We start from the raw sequence: 17,862 nt of genomic DNA, 5'->3' as shown, positions 1-17,862 counted from the left end.
TAGCTACAGAAATGCCATGAGCAATACCAAGATCTTTACATGGCCTTCATTGACCTGACTAAGTACTTTGAGCCAATCAACAAAGAGGTCCTATGGAAGATCCTGATGAGATTTGGATGCCTGCGAAAATGTGTTACCATCATCAAACTTCTTCATGATGACATGATAGCAATTGTCCCAAGCAATGGCTCAGAAATGAATCCTTTCACTATTAGAACTGGAGTCAAGCAAGGATGCATGATTGCACCAACACTTTTTTCCATCTCTATCATAGCTATTCCACATCTCATTCCTGATAGACTTCTATCTCAAGTCAGGCTCCAGTATTGCATGGGCAGGAATCTCTTTAACGTCAGATGGTTACATTCCAAATCCAAGACTTAGAGGAGATTTAACAGCAGCCTTCATCTACCTGAAGGGTGGTTTGAAAGATGATAGAGCTAGACTGTTCTCAGTGGCGGCAGATGGCAGAGCAAGGAGCAAAAATGGTCTCAAGTTGCAGCAAGGGAATTTTAAGTTAGATATTAGGAAGATTTTTCTTACTAGGAGGCTAGTAAAACACTGGAACAGATTACCCAGAAAGGTGGTGGAATCTCCATCCTTGGAGGTTTTTAAGACCTGGCTAGACAAAGTTTTGGCTGGGATGATCTAGTTGGGAATAGTCCTGCTTTGAGCAGGGGGTTGGCCTAGATCAGTTTCTCAACCTGTGGGGTTTCTCATCCTGTGGGGAGTTTCTCAACCTCTGAGGATACGCGAGACACAGCCAGGGGGTTCGCGGGTGCGGAAAACCCCCACAGCAAGGGGACGCTGCTGCTCCCCCTGCTGCTGCCAGGTTCATGTTCAGCCGCTTGCCCCCACCCCCAAGCCAACCAAAGGCTGCTGCAGGAGGAGGAGGAGGATGAGCACACAGATACCCACACACTCCCTGCCAACAGGCAGGTAAGTTTTCTTTTTATTTATCCTGCCTAGGCTTTGGCAGGGAGAGGCAGACTGAGACCCCCCAGAGTGCAGGAGGGGCAGGTCACTGCCCCGCTCCCTCCTGCACTGTGGGGTTTGGCCTCATGACCTGGCCCACCGGAGGCCCAGTTCACTGCTGGTGGGAGGGCTGGCAGTGGCACCAGGCTCTTCCTGGCTCTTGGGGCAGGCTGCGGTGAGGGGAGGGGGGCTGCTGCCTGCCCCACCAGTGCCGCTGCTGCTGAACACAGGCAAAAGCCCTGTGCTGCCACCAGCCCCAGCCTGTAGCCAGCTTGGGCTCTGGGGCAGCTGCAGCAGGCAGCAGTCAGGCTGCAAACAGCTGCACTGGGCTCCGCAGCCCCAGCATAAGCTTCATGCTGATGTGCACGTGCATCCATGACTGCACATGCACCTCTGAGGCACACATGCAGTTGCCACCAGCATGGAGCTGATGCCGGGGCTGGAGCCCGGTGCAGCTGTTTGCAGCCTGCTTGCTGCAGCTGCCCCAGAGCCCAGCTGGCTACAAACAGCTGTGCTTGGCTCTGGAGCCCTGTCATTAGCTCTGTGCTGGGGGCGACTGCATGTGCGCCTCAGAACAGAGAGTGGGGATAAACCCGCTTTGTGCTTTGAGGCGCACATGCAGTTGCCGGCATGGAGCTGATGCTGGGGCTGCGGAGCCCAGTGCTGCTGTTTGCAACCTCCCTGCTGCAGCTGCCCAGAGCCCAGGCTGCCTCAGGGCCCCCTGCACTGTCTGCTCAGAGCTGCAGGATGCTGGAGCCTGGAACAGCTCCTTTGCAGCCCCCTGGTTGGAGCCAGCCCAGGCTCTGGGTAGCTGCTGCCAGACACAGAGCCTGGGCTGCTTACAGCAGGGCTTGCAGCCTCCCAGCCGCCTGCTGGGAACAGCCCAGACTCCACGGCTGGCAGCACCTGCCTAGAGCCTGAGCTGGCAGTGGAGTGCCAAGCAAACTGGCCTCGCTTGCCATGCTTGGCACACATGTTCCAAGGGTTGCCGACCCCTACCCTACAGACTTACCATGCCAAGCAAAATGACCTCGCATGCCATGCTCGGCACGTGTGCCCTGGGGGTTGCCGACACCTGCCCTACAGACTTACCTCACCACACTGCGGGCCTCTACTTCTCCCCATCACCTCAACCCCTGCTGCAGTGGCCCCGGAAGCAGCTGACACCACCTGTCTGCACCACAATTACGGTTGCTACCTTTTCCCTCTCTCTCCCCCTTTCTCTGTCTCTCTCACTCTCTTTTCCTCTCTCTCTTCTTGCTTTTGCCCTCTTTCCCTGTCTCTCTCACCCCTTCCTCCTTTCAAAACAATGGCAAAAAATGTGGTGTGCTGTTCATTGCTCAGCCCTTTAAATTCTCCAGGATTAATTTGGTGTGCCACACTTTGTGCAACACTGGGTTCAGCCCTCCTAGCTTTGGCCAACATCACCTGTAGCCCAGGTACATTCTTGAACACTCCTGGTGTAAAAGGTAGCAACCCTACCTACACCAGATCAGACATCTGTCATATCACCTTATATACATAGCCCTTCTTCCAACATATGGCACACAGTCTGTAAATATAAAATCCCCATGAAAATTGAGTGTTGGGGTATTTATTAAAATTTTCAGAAGTTAGGGGGTACTTGCTACTTAAAAGGTTGAGAAACACTGGCCTAGATGACCTCCTGAGGTCCCTTCCAGCCCTAATTTTCTATGATTTCCACAACTTGGGTAGCCACTTTTCCCAAAAAATAAATAAAGATGGTGATATTCAACACTGGATAAAATCTGCCAATGCTGTCTTTAGACATCTCCAAAATCATGTCTTTGATAATCATGACATCAGGACCCAAAACAAACTTCTTGTCTACCATGCTATTGCCATTCCTACCCTCTGTATGAGTGTGAAACTTGGATGACATCAGAAACATCTGAAAGCCTTGGAATGTTACCATCAGCAATGTTTTCAGAAAATTGTCAGTCAACTGGAAGGAGAGAAGAAACACAAGTGTTCTGGCTCAAGCAAACACCACCAGCAAAAAAGACATGTTTATATGGCATCAGCTTCTTTGGATAATACATGTCATAATAATACCTGGCAACTAGCTCCTAAGTGGTCCTAGGCTCCCAACTCACTGATGCTCACCGCCCCTGAGGTGGGCAAAAGAAGAGATTTAAGGAGATCTTGAAAGCCAATCTAAAGAAATGCCTGGGAGACTCAAGCACTGAATTCATCCCCAGTGATGATGTACAACAAAGCATTAGTTCACTATGGGGGTGGATAAATAAGAGAGACAAAGGGAAAGAGCTGTGACCTGACATCACCAGGATCACATCTTTCTCCTGGAACTATTTTCCATGTCTGCAGTAGAACATGGAGATCTCAGATTAGCCTTTTCAGTTGTTTCCAGACTCACCCATGACTTCCCTATTCCCTGGAAGACTGTCATCCTCATATCAAGGGGCTGCTGCCCCCATCACTGCTTGATAAAACACTTGTCAGGTAAATACAGTTGTTCCAATATGAGGTACTATAAGTCAGTACTGTGTCACAAATCAGCCCCACATCCTCTGCAAGTGCCACTCTGATCCCTTTCCCCTACCTTACCTGATGCTCTGCTTCCTGCTCCCTGCCCTACCTTCCACTGTGCTGCCTGTCTCCTCCCTAATCTCCTGCCTTCGACACACAGAGGTTGCTTATGTCCCTTGTAGCACCCATGCTGCAGTTTGGCCACCCCTGCTATAAGTCACCCCTAGTCAGGTATAGCTATGTCCCACTATGACATTTACTAGCATACCTATGTTGGTTAAAGAAAATAATCACACTCTAACCTATATAAATACACAAAAATTTTGGCACTTAGAAGTGTAGTAGGTTGGGACTATACTAAAAAATTTTACAAGTATACTAGCAAGGTGCTCCTCATGTGGCATTATGGATGTCACTAATATTTGCAATGCCATGCTTCTACTAACGTAGCTTATACCTGCTCTGTTCTAAAACTGAAATAAGATATACTGGCAAAAGCACAGTTTTGCCTGTGTAACTTTGTTTACACTAGTGGCTTCTGTATTGGTCACAAATTAAACCTCTTTATCTCTGCAGCCAACAGGCTATGCCAGGAAACGTTTGTAGAGTACACCTGGTTTAGACAGGGTTTACTGGAAGATTGTCAGGCTCATCTAGTGAAGACATGGCTCCCCAATTAAATGATCTATCCCAGCAAAAGGACGTTTTTGTGTGTATAACTGTATGTACACTGGCTGACAAAGCTATGCAAGGAAAGGGTGTAATTTCTCTAATCCCCTTTTCCCCCCAGGTTACTTAGGTATGATAAGTGGTATGAAATTAAGAGTCACTATTTCTACCACTATTCCTGCAATACATATTCAAAAGGATCCAGAGGGATGACTGAAAATGAGTCAACCCTGTTTTTATTTATTAGGACCTGATCCTGAGTAAAGCCAGACATTTGCCTAAAACTCCAGTCTTCAAAGATTTACATCTTTACGACCCTGGTACTAGTGTCATTGGTTTTGATGGGGCTACTCATGGGAATAAAATTAAGCTCCTTCGGTATGTTTTGCAAAATCAGCGTGGACTACTTATTTATAAATTTCTCATCCCTGTAGTGTGTGGGTCCTATTACCTATGTTTATAATTATCCCAAATCCCTCTAGAAGGAGAAATTTACCTCCCAGCCCCTTCTTGACAAAACAGTCACAAGCCCTCCAGGACTATAACATAGGTGATATTTATTTTATTGCATGCAGATGTGGCCATTTTGCAACTAAGTACTTAGGAAAAGTTATGCTGGACTTTCATCCCAGAACTGACAAGACTGGGACTGCAAAGTGTATAAATTCTCCAGCGAAGAATGCTGAGCACCATAGCCTAGCATTCATATTAGCTGAGCTGAACCTTTTGAAACACCTGCTACACCAGCATGCAGGGGGGAAACAGGCATTTAGGCAGCAAGGTTCCTGTAGTGGTTCTAGACTCAAGGTACCCTTTGGAAATGCCAGGTCCTAGCTGTCACTCATTATTTGACTATAGAAAATTAACAGAGCAAATCTTCTGTTGTGAAGAACCCTGAAAGACCACAGCAGGTCAGCATATTGTTGACATTGTGGGTGTTTTTAAGCTGTCCTGGGTGTTTTTCAGCCTTCTTCAGATTTTGATTGGGGTATGCCAGTACTCCTCTGGGACCAAAGCCAGAGGTTCCTGGCTAGACAGTTTTCCCCTTCTGCTCAGGGTCAGACCAATCACCATATTTGGGGTCAGGAAGAATTTTTACCCCACAGTCATATTGGTATGGATTGTGAGGGGTTTTGCCTTCCTATGTAGGGGGAAGGGCTTGCATCCTGGGATCTTTTGAGTGTAGATTAACAACCTTTTTATAGAACCAGGACATTGGCTGCTGTGGCCCCCTGCTTTTCCTGTGGCAGGTTAGGGCATTATGTCTTGTCTCAGGGTTGGTGACACTTTTACGAACAGTTTAAATGATGGGTTGTATAGGACCTTTTTATTATTAATATATTTTGCGTTCCAGGTCAAATCAGCCAAATCAGTTTTAAATCATATCGATTGAGTAGAACTCATTTGTTCCAAAAACCGTATCGACTGGGCAGGCAGAACTCAGTTGTTTTAAACACCATGTATGGCATCCTTCATCCCAGGCTCTCACCCTTGCTTCAAATATTCCCAAATCCATTGGCAGGCACCCTACTGCAGGCCCAAGCTCAGAGGTCTAGGGATTCAGATGTCCCTATATGATCTTAGCCAGAACTGGATTAACTCTTTAGTGAGCCCTAGGCAAACAAACTCATGGGCCCCTACCAGTGGTGGCATGTAGAGAGTGCACAGGAGTGCATATGCATCCCTTGAGAGCTCCAGTGCAGCCCTATCAGGCTGTGCTCCCTGTTTAGCCAGCGGGCAGGGGGGCAGGCGGAAGCACCAGTGACCCCCCTGTGAGCGCTGGCCAGGGAGCAGGGCTGCCAGCAAAAGCGGCCATGTCACTTCCGGAAATGGCCACAGCACTTCCAGATGCAGCATGGCTGCTTTTTGGTGAGCGAGATCTGCCGCAGGGACCCCTCCACCCCAGCCGGTGAGACCGGCCACAGAAGGACCGCCCTGCCCTCCTGGTTGCTGACTCAAGAGGCACCAGTCACCCATGGTCCCTACTCTCTCTCTCACTCTAAATGCACACGCACACTGGTAGGCTGGGGAAGTGTTGGATTGAGCCAGGTGCTGCCTCCAAGCCCAGGCAGCCCCTGGCCTGCTAGCCACCTGCCCAGGGGGTACTGCTGCCACAGAGAGAAGGACCTTGACACTGGGCAGCCCTAGGCATGTGTCTAGTTTGTCTATGCATTAATCCAGCCCTGATCTTAGCCCACAAGTCACCAAGACACTTGATCTGAGCCAAAATGGATTGTATAGGATGGTTTGGATAGGGATGATGCTGGGGTTGGACTTTGTAAAGGTCCTTTCCAGCCCAACTTCTCTATGATTTCTGTGATTGTCTTGTGAATGGTGTGTAGGCGTTTGCAGGCCTAGCATTGCTCCTTGTGTGCAGCACTCCACAGCACTGCTAACAGGATCTCGCAGCACCCTGACTGAGACTCAGTTCCAGGTGGAGGAGTTCTGCACCCTAGATGCAGGGCCTTCACCTCTTCTACTGTCTCCTGGCCCATTATGCCAGCCTTATCATCGGGGATCCTGGTTTTCTCTAATAAAAATCCCTAATTTTCAGCTAAAAAATGAACCCCAAATACACACACACACGTACTCACACAGGTACTCCTCACTTAACATCACCCTGGTTAAGGTTGCTTCATTATTACATTGCTGATCTATCAGAGAACATACTCATTTAAAGTTGTGCAATGTTTGGTTATAACATTGTTTGGCTGCCGCCTGCTAGTAGGTAAGTACTGTGACATAACTGGATTCACTTAACATTGTTTAGCTTAAAATCACATTTTTCAAGAACATAACTACCACGTTAAGTGAGGAGTAGCTCTGTGTGTGTGTGTGTGTGTGTATGCGTGTGTATATATACACATATATACATATATACACACACAGTGTATATCTATACACACACGTTTCCCTCACTTTATGCTGTGTACATGTGTTCCTGGAAAACTCTGCATAAGGGAACCCACTTTACAATGTAACAAATAGAGATAAGTTTCAAGACCTCGACTGTACTGACCCCCAGACCCATTTCTGCTACTCCCTCACCAACAACAGACAATACACACAAGCACAGGGCACTGTCATAATGGGGGTGGTAACTACAGAAATACGTGTTGCATACAATGAGCACACAGATCCACACAGGCGACTATATTTTGGTGCCCGGCACTCCCACCATCACTCCCAAAATGCGCCGCACAAGGCAGCTGGCCGTGGGCTTCCACCACATGGATCCCATAAGAGTGAATTTACCTCGTTTATAGCGAAGTTTTGGTATAAAAAAGGTCATCACATAAGAGCAAATTCGCACATAGAGAACCTGCATAAAGTGAGGGAAACCTGCATGTGGATTTGGGGTTACTTTTTTTTAAACATACAGGATAGCTAGATAGATAGAGCACTGTATCTATCTATCTGGCTGTGTATGTGTGTAGATAGTGCCATTTCTATCTATCCATATAGATATTAGTGGAGTTTCATTTTGATCACGGAAAAAATGTGGATTTGGGGTTACTTTTTTTAATCCGAAAATCGGGATTTGTTTTTTGGGTTTTTTTGGCCCCAGCGCAGCCGGCAGTACCGGGCGCCCGCCCGCACGCCCGCCCTGCTGCGGCTGCGGCAGGTCAGGAACTCGCAGCGGCTCCTGCGCCGCACCGGGAGATGGCGGCTGCGGGGACCGCGCTCCGCCCGCGCTGAAGTGCAGCTCCTCCCTCACCGCGTCACAGGAGCGCCGGGGCCGGGCCGGGGCTGGGCGAGTTGGAGGCTGTACTCGCTGAGCCTGTGCTGAGGAGCCGGTGAGGGACTGTTCAGCTGCTGTGAGTACGTGTGTCCCCGCGGCTCTTCTGAGGCTCCCTGGTCGCTCGGGCTCCCCGGGCAGGGGTCTCCATTCCCGCCTCCCGCCCCGCGGAGGGGAGCGGGCGCCGAGATCCTCCCTTGTCCCCAGCCTGGCCCGGGGGTGGCCCGGGGAGGACACATCTGGAGCATCCGCTCTGCCCCGGTGAGGCCCTGTGGCTCTGAAGTGGCCGGACCGGTAGCGCCCCTGTCTGGGGGCCGCTGCACTCCCAGCTGCGGGCATGGCAGCCACCGCCGCGCTGCCACCCGAGAGGAATGTACCGGGGGCATCAAAGACGCCCCTTCGGCCCCCCCGTAATTAGATCCTGTCCGTGGGGAGTGAGAAGAGAGGCATCTATGTATGTGTTCACCTTTTGCCCTGCTAGGGTGTTATTCGTGGAGGGGCCAATTGAATTCCACCCTCCCACAGCTTCCGGGGGTAGGTGGGGTGGGGGTTAGGTATTGGGGGAGTCAAGTGGCCTAACCTTGACTTGTGCCCCCTGCTTTGTTCCCTTGTCGCCGGCCCCCCCATCTGCTCCCCACTTGTGGTACCTACCCCCTTACCACCTGCCCCATAGCCCCTTTGCCCCTGCCACCTGTGTTCCCCCAGTGCCTCCCCCTGTGGTGCTTGCAACCCCCAATGCCTGCCCTCCTTGGCATTTGCCCACCCTCCCTCACACTTGGCTTCCTCTGGTGCCTGTCTCCTCTTTGCCATTTATCCTCAGTCAGGGGTCTGGCCCTGCTGTAGCCTGGGGCGGTGGAGCACATGGTGTCTCCAGCCCCTTTCTGGTTTGGCAGCAGTGGTTGCAGCTCAAGCCCTGGGACCAGAGCTGGAGCTGCAACAGTCACCTGTTCCCCACCTTGTACTCGATTCCAAGACAAGGAATTTTTTTTTCCCTCCCCGTGTTGAATGGTGGGGGGGCACCTTGTGTTGGATCCAAGGAAATAGGGTAATTGTCAAAATTAAGTCAGTTGCATGGTTCACATCATAGTCTAGTATTCTGGCCTCAAGCCTTATGTCCATGCTGGCAATTTTAGATAACTCTCCCGACATTGTACATGCAATGATAAGAGCAAAAGGGTAATTTGGTAGTGAGTACTTGCTACTAATCCATGTTAGGAAGGAACCTCTTAGCCACTGATGGGTATTACTGCTCTTATCTGTACAGTTTTATCAGTGCATGTGCAGTGGGCAGATTATTTTAAATAAAACCACAGACACAGCTGGAAGAGACTGAACAAAATGTCACATTTGGCATAATTACTGAATTGTAATTATAATAAGATTTGGTCTTTTTAGTGCGGGCAAAGCCAAGCCCTATTATAACAGTTAAGGCACTACCCTGTATAAACACCTCTGTTGGGAGGTTCAGGTGTATCTTCATTGGGGATTTGCATTCCCTGTTGCAGCAGGTTGGACTTCTGGCTAACTGGAGTGAGGGGAATGTAGGATTTTGTGTCAGAAAACTTAGTGGGTGAGTGCCAGGTAAGCTTAGGTGCCTAAGTCCAGTTGAAATCAATGGCAGCTTGGCACCCAACCTACTTCGGTACTTTTGAAAATTCCTTTTGGCACCTACCTGCATTTTTATGTACCTAAACCCTTGTGAAAAATCTAGCACTGCATCTTTCATGTTTTTAAAATTAGTAGATTTCAGCCTCTCGCCTCTTTTCTTTCCTTTTCAGTTAAACAACAATACAAGTTCCTAGTTGCTTTTGCAACTTTGAACTTGTCCAAATCAAAAATAGTCATACTGAATCTACTATCTAAAGAGAAATCAAAAAGAAGGCAAAAACCTATGTTATAGACATGCTAGGACTTGCCACATTGTAAAGACTGAAAATAATGTACATAACACAGTGAGTGATGTTGTTTTAAACATATTTTAAAGTTTCATATGGCTTCAAGGCTAGGAGCTGAAATTACACACAAACTGGTATAAGTGATTGGAAACCAGGTCAAATCTGTAACACAGAAGTTCAGTGCACATAAACTACTTTCAAAATGGCCAAAACTAGATGAAGATAAACTTGGAGGGCTGCAGTATCAGACTTAAAGATTTAGGTTAAATTGGTTTATTGAACTTCTGTCCCAGATCCCCTCCAGATTCAGATCCCCTCCAGATTCAAATTAACTCAGTCCCCCAGTATCCCAGGATGGTTTGCATCTCCCTGCAACCCCCTCTCCCCCCCCACAGGGTGGGCAAGCTAGCCTTGGCCCAAGCTGTCTGCTCTAGTGGAGCAAGGAGGCAAGCTCTAGAACAGGGGTGGGCAAAATATGGCCCATGGGCCAGATGCAGCCCGTGAGGCCATTCTATCTGGCCCGTGGGGCCCCTAAAAAAATGTTGAAAATTAACATTTATCTGTCCTTGGTTCCTGTCAAAAATGACAGGAACTAGGGGCAGTAGGACCCAGGGGAATCCTTGGCAGGCTCTTGCAACAGCAGGGCCCACCCAGCCCCCCCCCAGCTGGAAGCCCCAGGAGGGGCTTCTGGTCTGGGATCACCTGGCTGCCCTGGCATGGGAAGCTCAGGTAAGGGCCGGGGTGGGGGAAGGGCAGGGGAGAAGCCGGTGCAGAGCATGGGGAAAAGTGGCCCCTCCCCTGCCCTGTGGCCCACACTCCCTGCTGCAGTTGCTCACAGCCTGCGTGGAGCTGTCCTGAGCAGGCACAAGCAGCCCCACCTGGGTTGCGAGCAACTGCAGCAGGAAGCATGGGCCAGGGGGCGGGAGAGGGGCTGATTTGCCCCTGCACTCAGCACCAGCTTGTAATCCAGCCCTGTGCCAGCTCTAGGCTTGCCCATCGGGGTGGCGCCGTGGTGGCAGCAGCTGTGGCCCCCCTGCTTGCTGCCCTGGGCAGCGTTTTCTGCTGCTGCCCATCTGGAGTTCGTGCCATGGTAGGCTGCGATGAGGCTGCCACCACTGCTTCTGGGCTGCCCACCGCGAGGCGGGTTACAAGCTGGTGCTGAGTGCCGGGGGGAAAAGTGGCCCCTCCCCGGCTCCGTGCCTGGCGCCCCATGCTGTAGTTACTCGCAGCTGGCATGGGGCTGCCTGTGCCTGCTCAGGACAGCACCTTGTGGGCTGTGAGTGGCTGCAGCAGGGAGCGCTGGCCATGGGGCGGGGGAAGAGCTGCTTTTCCCTGCGCTCTGCTCCAGCTCCTTCCCTGCCAGCAAGCAGGGGGTTGTGGCTATGTGCTGCCCCCGGCCTGTACTGCGGGGCTGGGTGGCGCTGGGAGTGAGCGGGAGCGGGAGCACAGGGCCCACACCGGTGTCCCAGGGCCAGTACCAGCAGGGTCCCGGCCAGCAGGGGCTCTATGGAGCCAGGCCAGTTCCCTGCTCTCCCTGCTGGTGCAGCCCAACCCAGCTACACAGACCCCTGTCAGCCTGCACCCCACTTTGGGCCCCACTGGTACTGGCCCTGAGACATTGGTCCCAAGATGGTGACGAGGGGGCGGGGCACTTGTCAAGGTGCGGGGCGACCCATGCGGCCCTCAACAGCTTGCCAAAACTGGGTAAGTGGCCTCTGCTCAAAATAATTGCCTGCCCCTGCTCTAGTATCCCCCAGCATTTGGCCTGGGCCACTGCAGGCATGTGGTTGCATTTCTGGAATCAAAAGTGAATTTCTATTCACTTGCTTATCAGTTCATTCTACAAAGCTTAGACTAACTTGCAAAGATTGAATTGATTCAGCTTTGGTCTTTTTTGACTGTCTGTACTTAGCCCAAAAATTAAAGAAGTCGACTTCAAATTTGTATAAAGTAGCAACTTTTAATCATTGCAACTCAAGAAGGACTTCTTGATGCAGCGTATTTATATTTATTTAAATACATTACAATTTAGGTTTTAAGATGGATTTTCATTATTTCAAAGGGTAGAATAATTTAGTTGTAATAAAATATGTTACTTATTCACTTTTGTTTAGCTTTGTCCACTCGAAAGCAGAGATCAGAATAACAAAAGTATTTTCCCCTTTTGCTAGACTCTATTTTTATTGCCATAACACCCAGAGCCTGTCATGGACCAACTTTTTATGGTCCTTGCCCTAAGGAGTTTGGGAGGAGAAGATATAATATAGCTATAGAGGAAAATATGTTCATCGCTTACTATAACTTAGTCTCCCCTCCATAAGTGTTTTATCTCAGCATACAGGTTTCTGATATCTCTTTTTGGTTTTTTTTTAAACAAATATGTTCATTTATATACATTCATAAAACTATTATTTACTGGTCTGTCACTTTGTTGTCAGTCCAGTACTGAGCAATCATAGTAATTGTTTTTCTTTATCTATGGCATATTGTATGGCTATAGATAAATGGCATATTGTATTTTAAGGGTTCATAAGTCTGAAATTTTCTTCTGTGAGAGTTTTAGGTGGCTGGCATCTGCTAAATTACTAGTTGGAGATTTATGTTTGTATGTGAATTCAAAAGAGCAGTTCCCAGCTTTTAGATGTTAAAGGACTGCTATCCAAAGCAGAATGTTTTGAGATTGAATCAGCTGCAATTATGAAGGGTCTGTTTTAACAAAATAATTTAAATAGGGTGAGTTGTTTCCCCCTTAATATACTCTGCCTTCTGACTTCAGACTAACTTCGTTAATTCGTTCTGTCTTCCAGGGCTTGAGGGCAATATTCCAGGGCAATGTGTAAAGGCTAGCTTGTGGAATAATATTATTTCACTGTAGACCTTGTGGTTCATTAAATATAGCTCTATTCCTTCTCTTTAGATATTCTTTTCCATGGCCCATCCTTGCTTTACTCTGAGGCATGACTAGGTGAATACTACTTTTGCCAATCAGAGTTTCTCTCTCAGAGCTGGTCTATACCAGAAAATTGTCTTAAATGACAAAAGGAATTGTTCTTGGGCATTCCCTCTTGCTTGCCTTTTTAGCCTTTTGGCTAGGGGCAAGCAAGACTGGGGCAAGTGTAGCCAGGCTTGGGGCTTGCACGTAGAATGCCTGTCATGGATTTGGAAGCATCTGAAGCCCCAGACTGAAAAGTGTGGGAGGTAGGATCCTTCCCAGTGGTAGAGCCACACAGACTTGCATGATTGAGCTCTGCTTAGTTGAAATTTGGAACTTAATTCAGAACTGATTTGGCCTTGGAAACAATTTTTTTTTTAAAACATCAGCATTTACAGTATCAGGGGAGGGTGTTGGAGCTTGCTCTGGCTTCTCTCAGTGCCAGCCTATTATTGCAGTACTTCCAGGCCCTCCTGGTGAAGCAACTGCCCTTTTTTTAAGGGATAGATACACGCACGCATGTACATACACACACAAAAAAGGTTCCCGTGAGCACGTTTGCCCGATGTGGGCCATGTGTTTTATAGTTGTGCTTAGAGTGTTGGCTTTATTTAGTCAGTTGTATAGTTGATTTCCATTATTGAGCATGTGCTGCTTTTGGCATCAGTTTAATGATAGACAATGTATTTAATGCAGTTTTCTTTTATACCGATGTAAGACAAAGAGCTTCCTCACACAGATTGGTGGAGGGAGACCTTGTTTTATATTAGAGTAAATACAGTGTGTCTGTCTGCAGTTCGGTTATCATGTACAACTATTATTCCAAGGTAGGCAGACAAGGTTCTTGGGTATATCTGATATCTTTTATTAGACCAGCTAATAGATTTACCCAAAGAACCTTGTCTGCCTATGTCAGGGGTGTCCAAACTTTTTGAATGTGGGGCCAGATCATGAACTTTTTATCACCTAGTCAGCTGGTAAGCCATATTCAAAGACTTCACAGGAAGTGGTATCACATCAGGAAGTGATGTCACATAACCTTTGACACCAATGAAGTTGCAGGAAGTGACAATGAAATGGGTCTCGAAATGTGGTTTAAAATCCAAAATAAAAACAATATAAAAGCAACAATGAAATAATACCAACCCCTTGACTAAAATAAACACTTTTGCTTCTACTCACTTCTCAATGAATGAAAGAAGCATAATTCAGGCTTGCCTTGGGACACCTGGGCGTACAGCACCAGGTAGAGGAAGCCATGGAGGAGCAGCTGGCTGTTGGCCTCTAGCAGCAGCAGTGAGGAGGAGGAGGAGGAGGGGGAGAAGCAGTGCCTTAGGACGCTGCCAGCATCGGGGACGAGGAGCCCAGTCTTCACACACAGCCACGCGCACGCAGCCTGCCTCCCTCCTCGCCCCCGTGTCCCATGGAGGTGTGACTTGGTGCTTCGTCACAAGTGCACTCATGCGTGTGGCACCCGTGTGGGCTCCTCAGCATCCCGCCCAGGGACACAGCCCTGCTGACAGCCGGGCAGCCATGTTTCACGCTTGTGTGCTCATCCCCACACTGGACCGCACCGTGCCACCCTGCCCCACCCCGCGCTGCCCCTTCCCTGCTGATGCAGTGTGGACTGCCCCTGGCCCAAGGCTTAAAGGACTCAGCCTGGAGCCAGCAAAAAAAAAGGGGGCTTCCTTTGCCCGGGCGGGGGGAGGTGGAGGAGGCGGAGGCGGAGGAAGTGGAGGCAGTGCAGCGAGCCTGGGCCGGCTCCATGCACTCACATGAGGACCTGTGAGCCAGGCAAGGGGCAGCGTCCAGCTGCAACTTCTCTGCCCGCTGCCGGGAAAATGAACCATGAAGGTGAGCATGGAGTGGGGCAAGTGTGGGGGCCCCGGGATGATGCCTCCTTTTCCCCAGCCACAGCCCTGAGAGGCAGAGCCAGGTGCAAGCGGCGATTTAGCGTGGGGGAAGTTGACCAGGGAGGGTCTAGGGGGGTTTCGTCCCCGCTCCCCTTGCCCCGCGTGTGCCCGACCGGGCTCTGTTCACCGCCCGCGGTGCTGGCTAAGGCAAGCTCTGCCTGGGACCGCCCTGCACCGCACCGATGACCCGTGCTTTCGCTGCCGGCTACTCCTCTTCCCACATAAACTACATTGGCCATGTTAAGCTGACGCGGTGCGTGTGGGAACCTTGTCCCTTCCCCAGGCCTTCAGCAGCCATTGGGAAGCTGCTGAGGGGCTGGGGGAGGGACAAGGGGTGAGAATGAAAGTAAACAGCGTTTACTTCCGTTTCGCGTCACAGCACCACGGGCCACAGAAAATGGCTGTATGTTGGACAAACCTGGCCTATGTCTTTAGACCAACACGGCTACCACCTACACCCCTATTCCAAGGTAGTACATTCATTCTACTTTGTTAGGCTGGCTAAGCTGTTTCCTTCTGGGATCATTGCTTCTATACAGTGCTGCATTTTTTTTCTGAGTTAAGTGCACACGTTCTGAGCAGACATTTGATGGTGCAATGCTCTGTTGCTAGGTGCTAAGCATTCTTGGTTTTTTCTCACTGTGTATTGTGAAATACCTACTAAAAGCCACTAGAACTGTTGGAATTCTAAGACTCAGGATCAAATTAAGTACTTTTTCTCATTTCATCCCATCATTAATTACCTGGACATCTGCTGGGAGGAACAGTCAGCCAGGTTGGACCGTTCCGGGAGGTTCCTGGCCGAGATACAGGACCTCCACTTAATTCAGGAGGTGCATAGTCCCACCAGAGGAGATGCCCTGTTGGACCTGATCCTGGCCACAGGCGACGACCTGATAAGGGGCCTCCAGGTCCTTGACCACCTGGGCGATAGCGATCATTGCTTGCTGGAGTTTACCATCCAGTGCAGGGTGTCAAGGGCCAGCAGCAAGGCAGTAGCCCTAGACTTCAAGAGGGCCAACTTCAACGAGATGAGGAGATTAGTGGGAGAGGCACTGGGGTTCTCAAGGGCAGGGGAATTCAGTGCCCAAGATGAGTGGTCGTTCCTTAAGGAGACGATACTCAGGGCCCAAGGGGTGACCATCCCAACAAAAAGCAAGGGGGGCAGGAGTGCCCAAAAGCCCCCCTGGCTCACCAAGGGCATTCGGGAATGCCTGATTGCCAAAAAAGCGGTGTACACCCGGTGGAAGGGGGGTGCTATCTCCAAAGAGGAGTATACCTCCTCTGCTCGGGCCTGTAGGGGGGCTGTCAGGAAAGCTAAGGCGGACATAGAGCTAGGACTTGCATCCAAAATCAAAGATAACAAAAAGTCCTTTTTCAAATATATAGGGAGGATGAAGAAAGCACCAGGAAATGTGGGGCCCCTGCAAGATCCTCTGGGCAATCTGGTGGTTGTGCCAGAGGAGAAAGCAGACCTCTTTAACCAATTCTTCACCTCTGTTTTTTTGGACAGGGACCGGGACTTCCCCACCGTGATGCAAGACGGACTCGAGGGGAACGCCTCCAGACCTCAGGTTGGGGAGGACTGGGTTAGAGAGCTTCTGGAGGGGCTGGACGTGTTCAGATCAGTGGATCCAGATGCTCTCCACCCCAGGGTGTTGAGGGAGCTAGCAGGGGTTATTGCAGGGCCCTTGGCACGGCTTTATGAATGCTCGTGGTGCTTGGGCCAGGTGCCGGGTGATTGGAAGGTAACCAATGTGGTCCCCATCTTTAAAAAAGGGAGGAGGGAGGACCCAGGCAACTATAGGCCTGTCAGTCTTACCTCAATCCTAGGGAAACTCTTTTGAGAAGATCATCGTGGAGCACATCTGTGATGGGCCGGCCTCAGAGATGATGCTCAAGGGCAACCAGCACGGTTTCATTAGGGGCAGGTCATGTCAGACCAACCTGATTGCCTTTTATGATCAGGTCACAAAAGCCTTGGATGCAGGTGTTGCCATGGATGTAGTCTTTCTGGACTTCAGCAAGGCCTTTGACACTGTGTCCCACCCCATCCTCATTAAGAAATTGGGTGACTGTGGCATTGATGCCTACAGTCAGATGGATTGCAGATTGGCTGAAGGGTTGCACTCAGAGGGTGGTGGTGGATGGGTCATATTCAACCTGGGGAGAAAGGGGGAGCGGAGTCCCCCAGGGCTTGGTCCTTGGGCCCGTGCTGTTCAATCTCTTTATCAGCAATTTGGACGATGGGGTGAAAAGCACCCTGTTTAAATTCGCTGATGATACCAAAATTTGGGGTGAGGTGAGCATACTAGTAGGGAGGGAAAGACTGTAGCAAGATTTGGATAGGTTACAGGGGTGGGCTAGCAAAAACAGGATGCGCTTCAACACTGACAAGTGCAGGGTGCTGCACTTGGGCAGTAATAACCAGCAGCACACTTATAAGATGGGAAACTCCCTTCTTGAGAGCACGGAAGCAGAAAGAGATCTTGGAGTCATTATTGACTCCAAGATAAACATGGTCCGACAATGTGAGGTCACAGTTGGCAGGGCTAACCAGAACTTGTCATGCATCCACAGTTGGCACAGTGGGCCAAGGAGGTGATCCTCCCTCTCTATGCAACAGTGGTCAGGCCACAGCTGGAGTACTGTGTCCAGTTCTGTGCGCCCCACTTCAGGAGGGATGTGGACAACATTGAGAGGGTCCAGAGGAGGGCCACCCGAATGATCCGGGGATTACAGGGCAGGCCGTACAAGGAGAGGCTACGGGACCTTAACCTGTTCAGCCTTCACAAGAGAAGGCTGAGGGGGGACCTGGTGACAGTCTATAAACTCACTAGGGGGGACCAGAAGGGTTTGGGAGAGACCTTGTTTCCCCTAGTGCCCCCTGGCATAACAAGGAATAATGGCCACAAGTTGTTGTAGAGTAGGTTTAGATTAGAAATCCATAAAAACTACTTCATGGTCAGGGCGGCTAGGATCTGGAACCAACTTCCAAGGGAAGTGGTGCTGGCTCCTACCCCTGGGGGTCTTTAAGAGGAGGCTTGATGCCTACCTAGCTGGGATCATTTGAGCCCAGTTTTTTTTTCTCCTGCCCTGGCAGGGGGTCGGACTTGAAAATCTATAAGGTCCCTTCCGACCTTACTTCTATGATTCTATGATTCATCCCTTATTGTTTTGGAAGCCAGCAGCATTTTCTAATTAACAAAGAGTAAACACTGTTGAGGT

At 49.8% G+C, this 17,862-nt stretch overlaps 1 protein-coding gene across 4 annotated transcripts in view; it reads left to right on the top strand.

Annotated features, from left to right (window-relative positions):
• The first annotated feature begins 7,897 nt into the window (after window positions 1-7,897).
• SNX10 (sorting nexin 10) overlaps window positions 7,898-17,862 on the top strand; it is a 78,405-nt gene continuing 68,440 nt past the window's right edge. The window contains exon 1 of one of the 4 annotated variants that reach the window (XM_090046717.1): window positions 7,898-7,977. The gene's annotated coding sequence lies outside the window, so the exon portion shown is untranslated. Of the gene's footprint in view, window positions 7,978-8,001; window positions 8,156-16,178; window positions 16,209-17,862 lie in introns of those variants that run through there. The other 3 variants (XM_090046716.1, XM_090046718.1, XM_090046719.1) reach the window with 3 other exon arrangements.

This window comes from Crocodylus siamensis, chromosome 5 (genome assembly GCF_052110815.1).
Source record: "Crocodylus siamensis isolate JL-2025a chromosome 5, ASM5211081v1, whole genome shotgun sequence".
Lineage (NCBI taxonomy): Eukaryota > Metazoa > Chordata > Crocodylia > Crocodylidae > Crocodylus > Crocodylus siamensis.
Note: the sequence above shows the minus strand (reverse complement) of the source record. Positions and strands in the feature narration are given on the sequence as shown.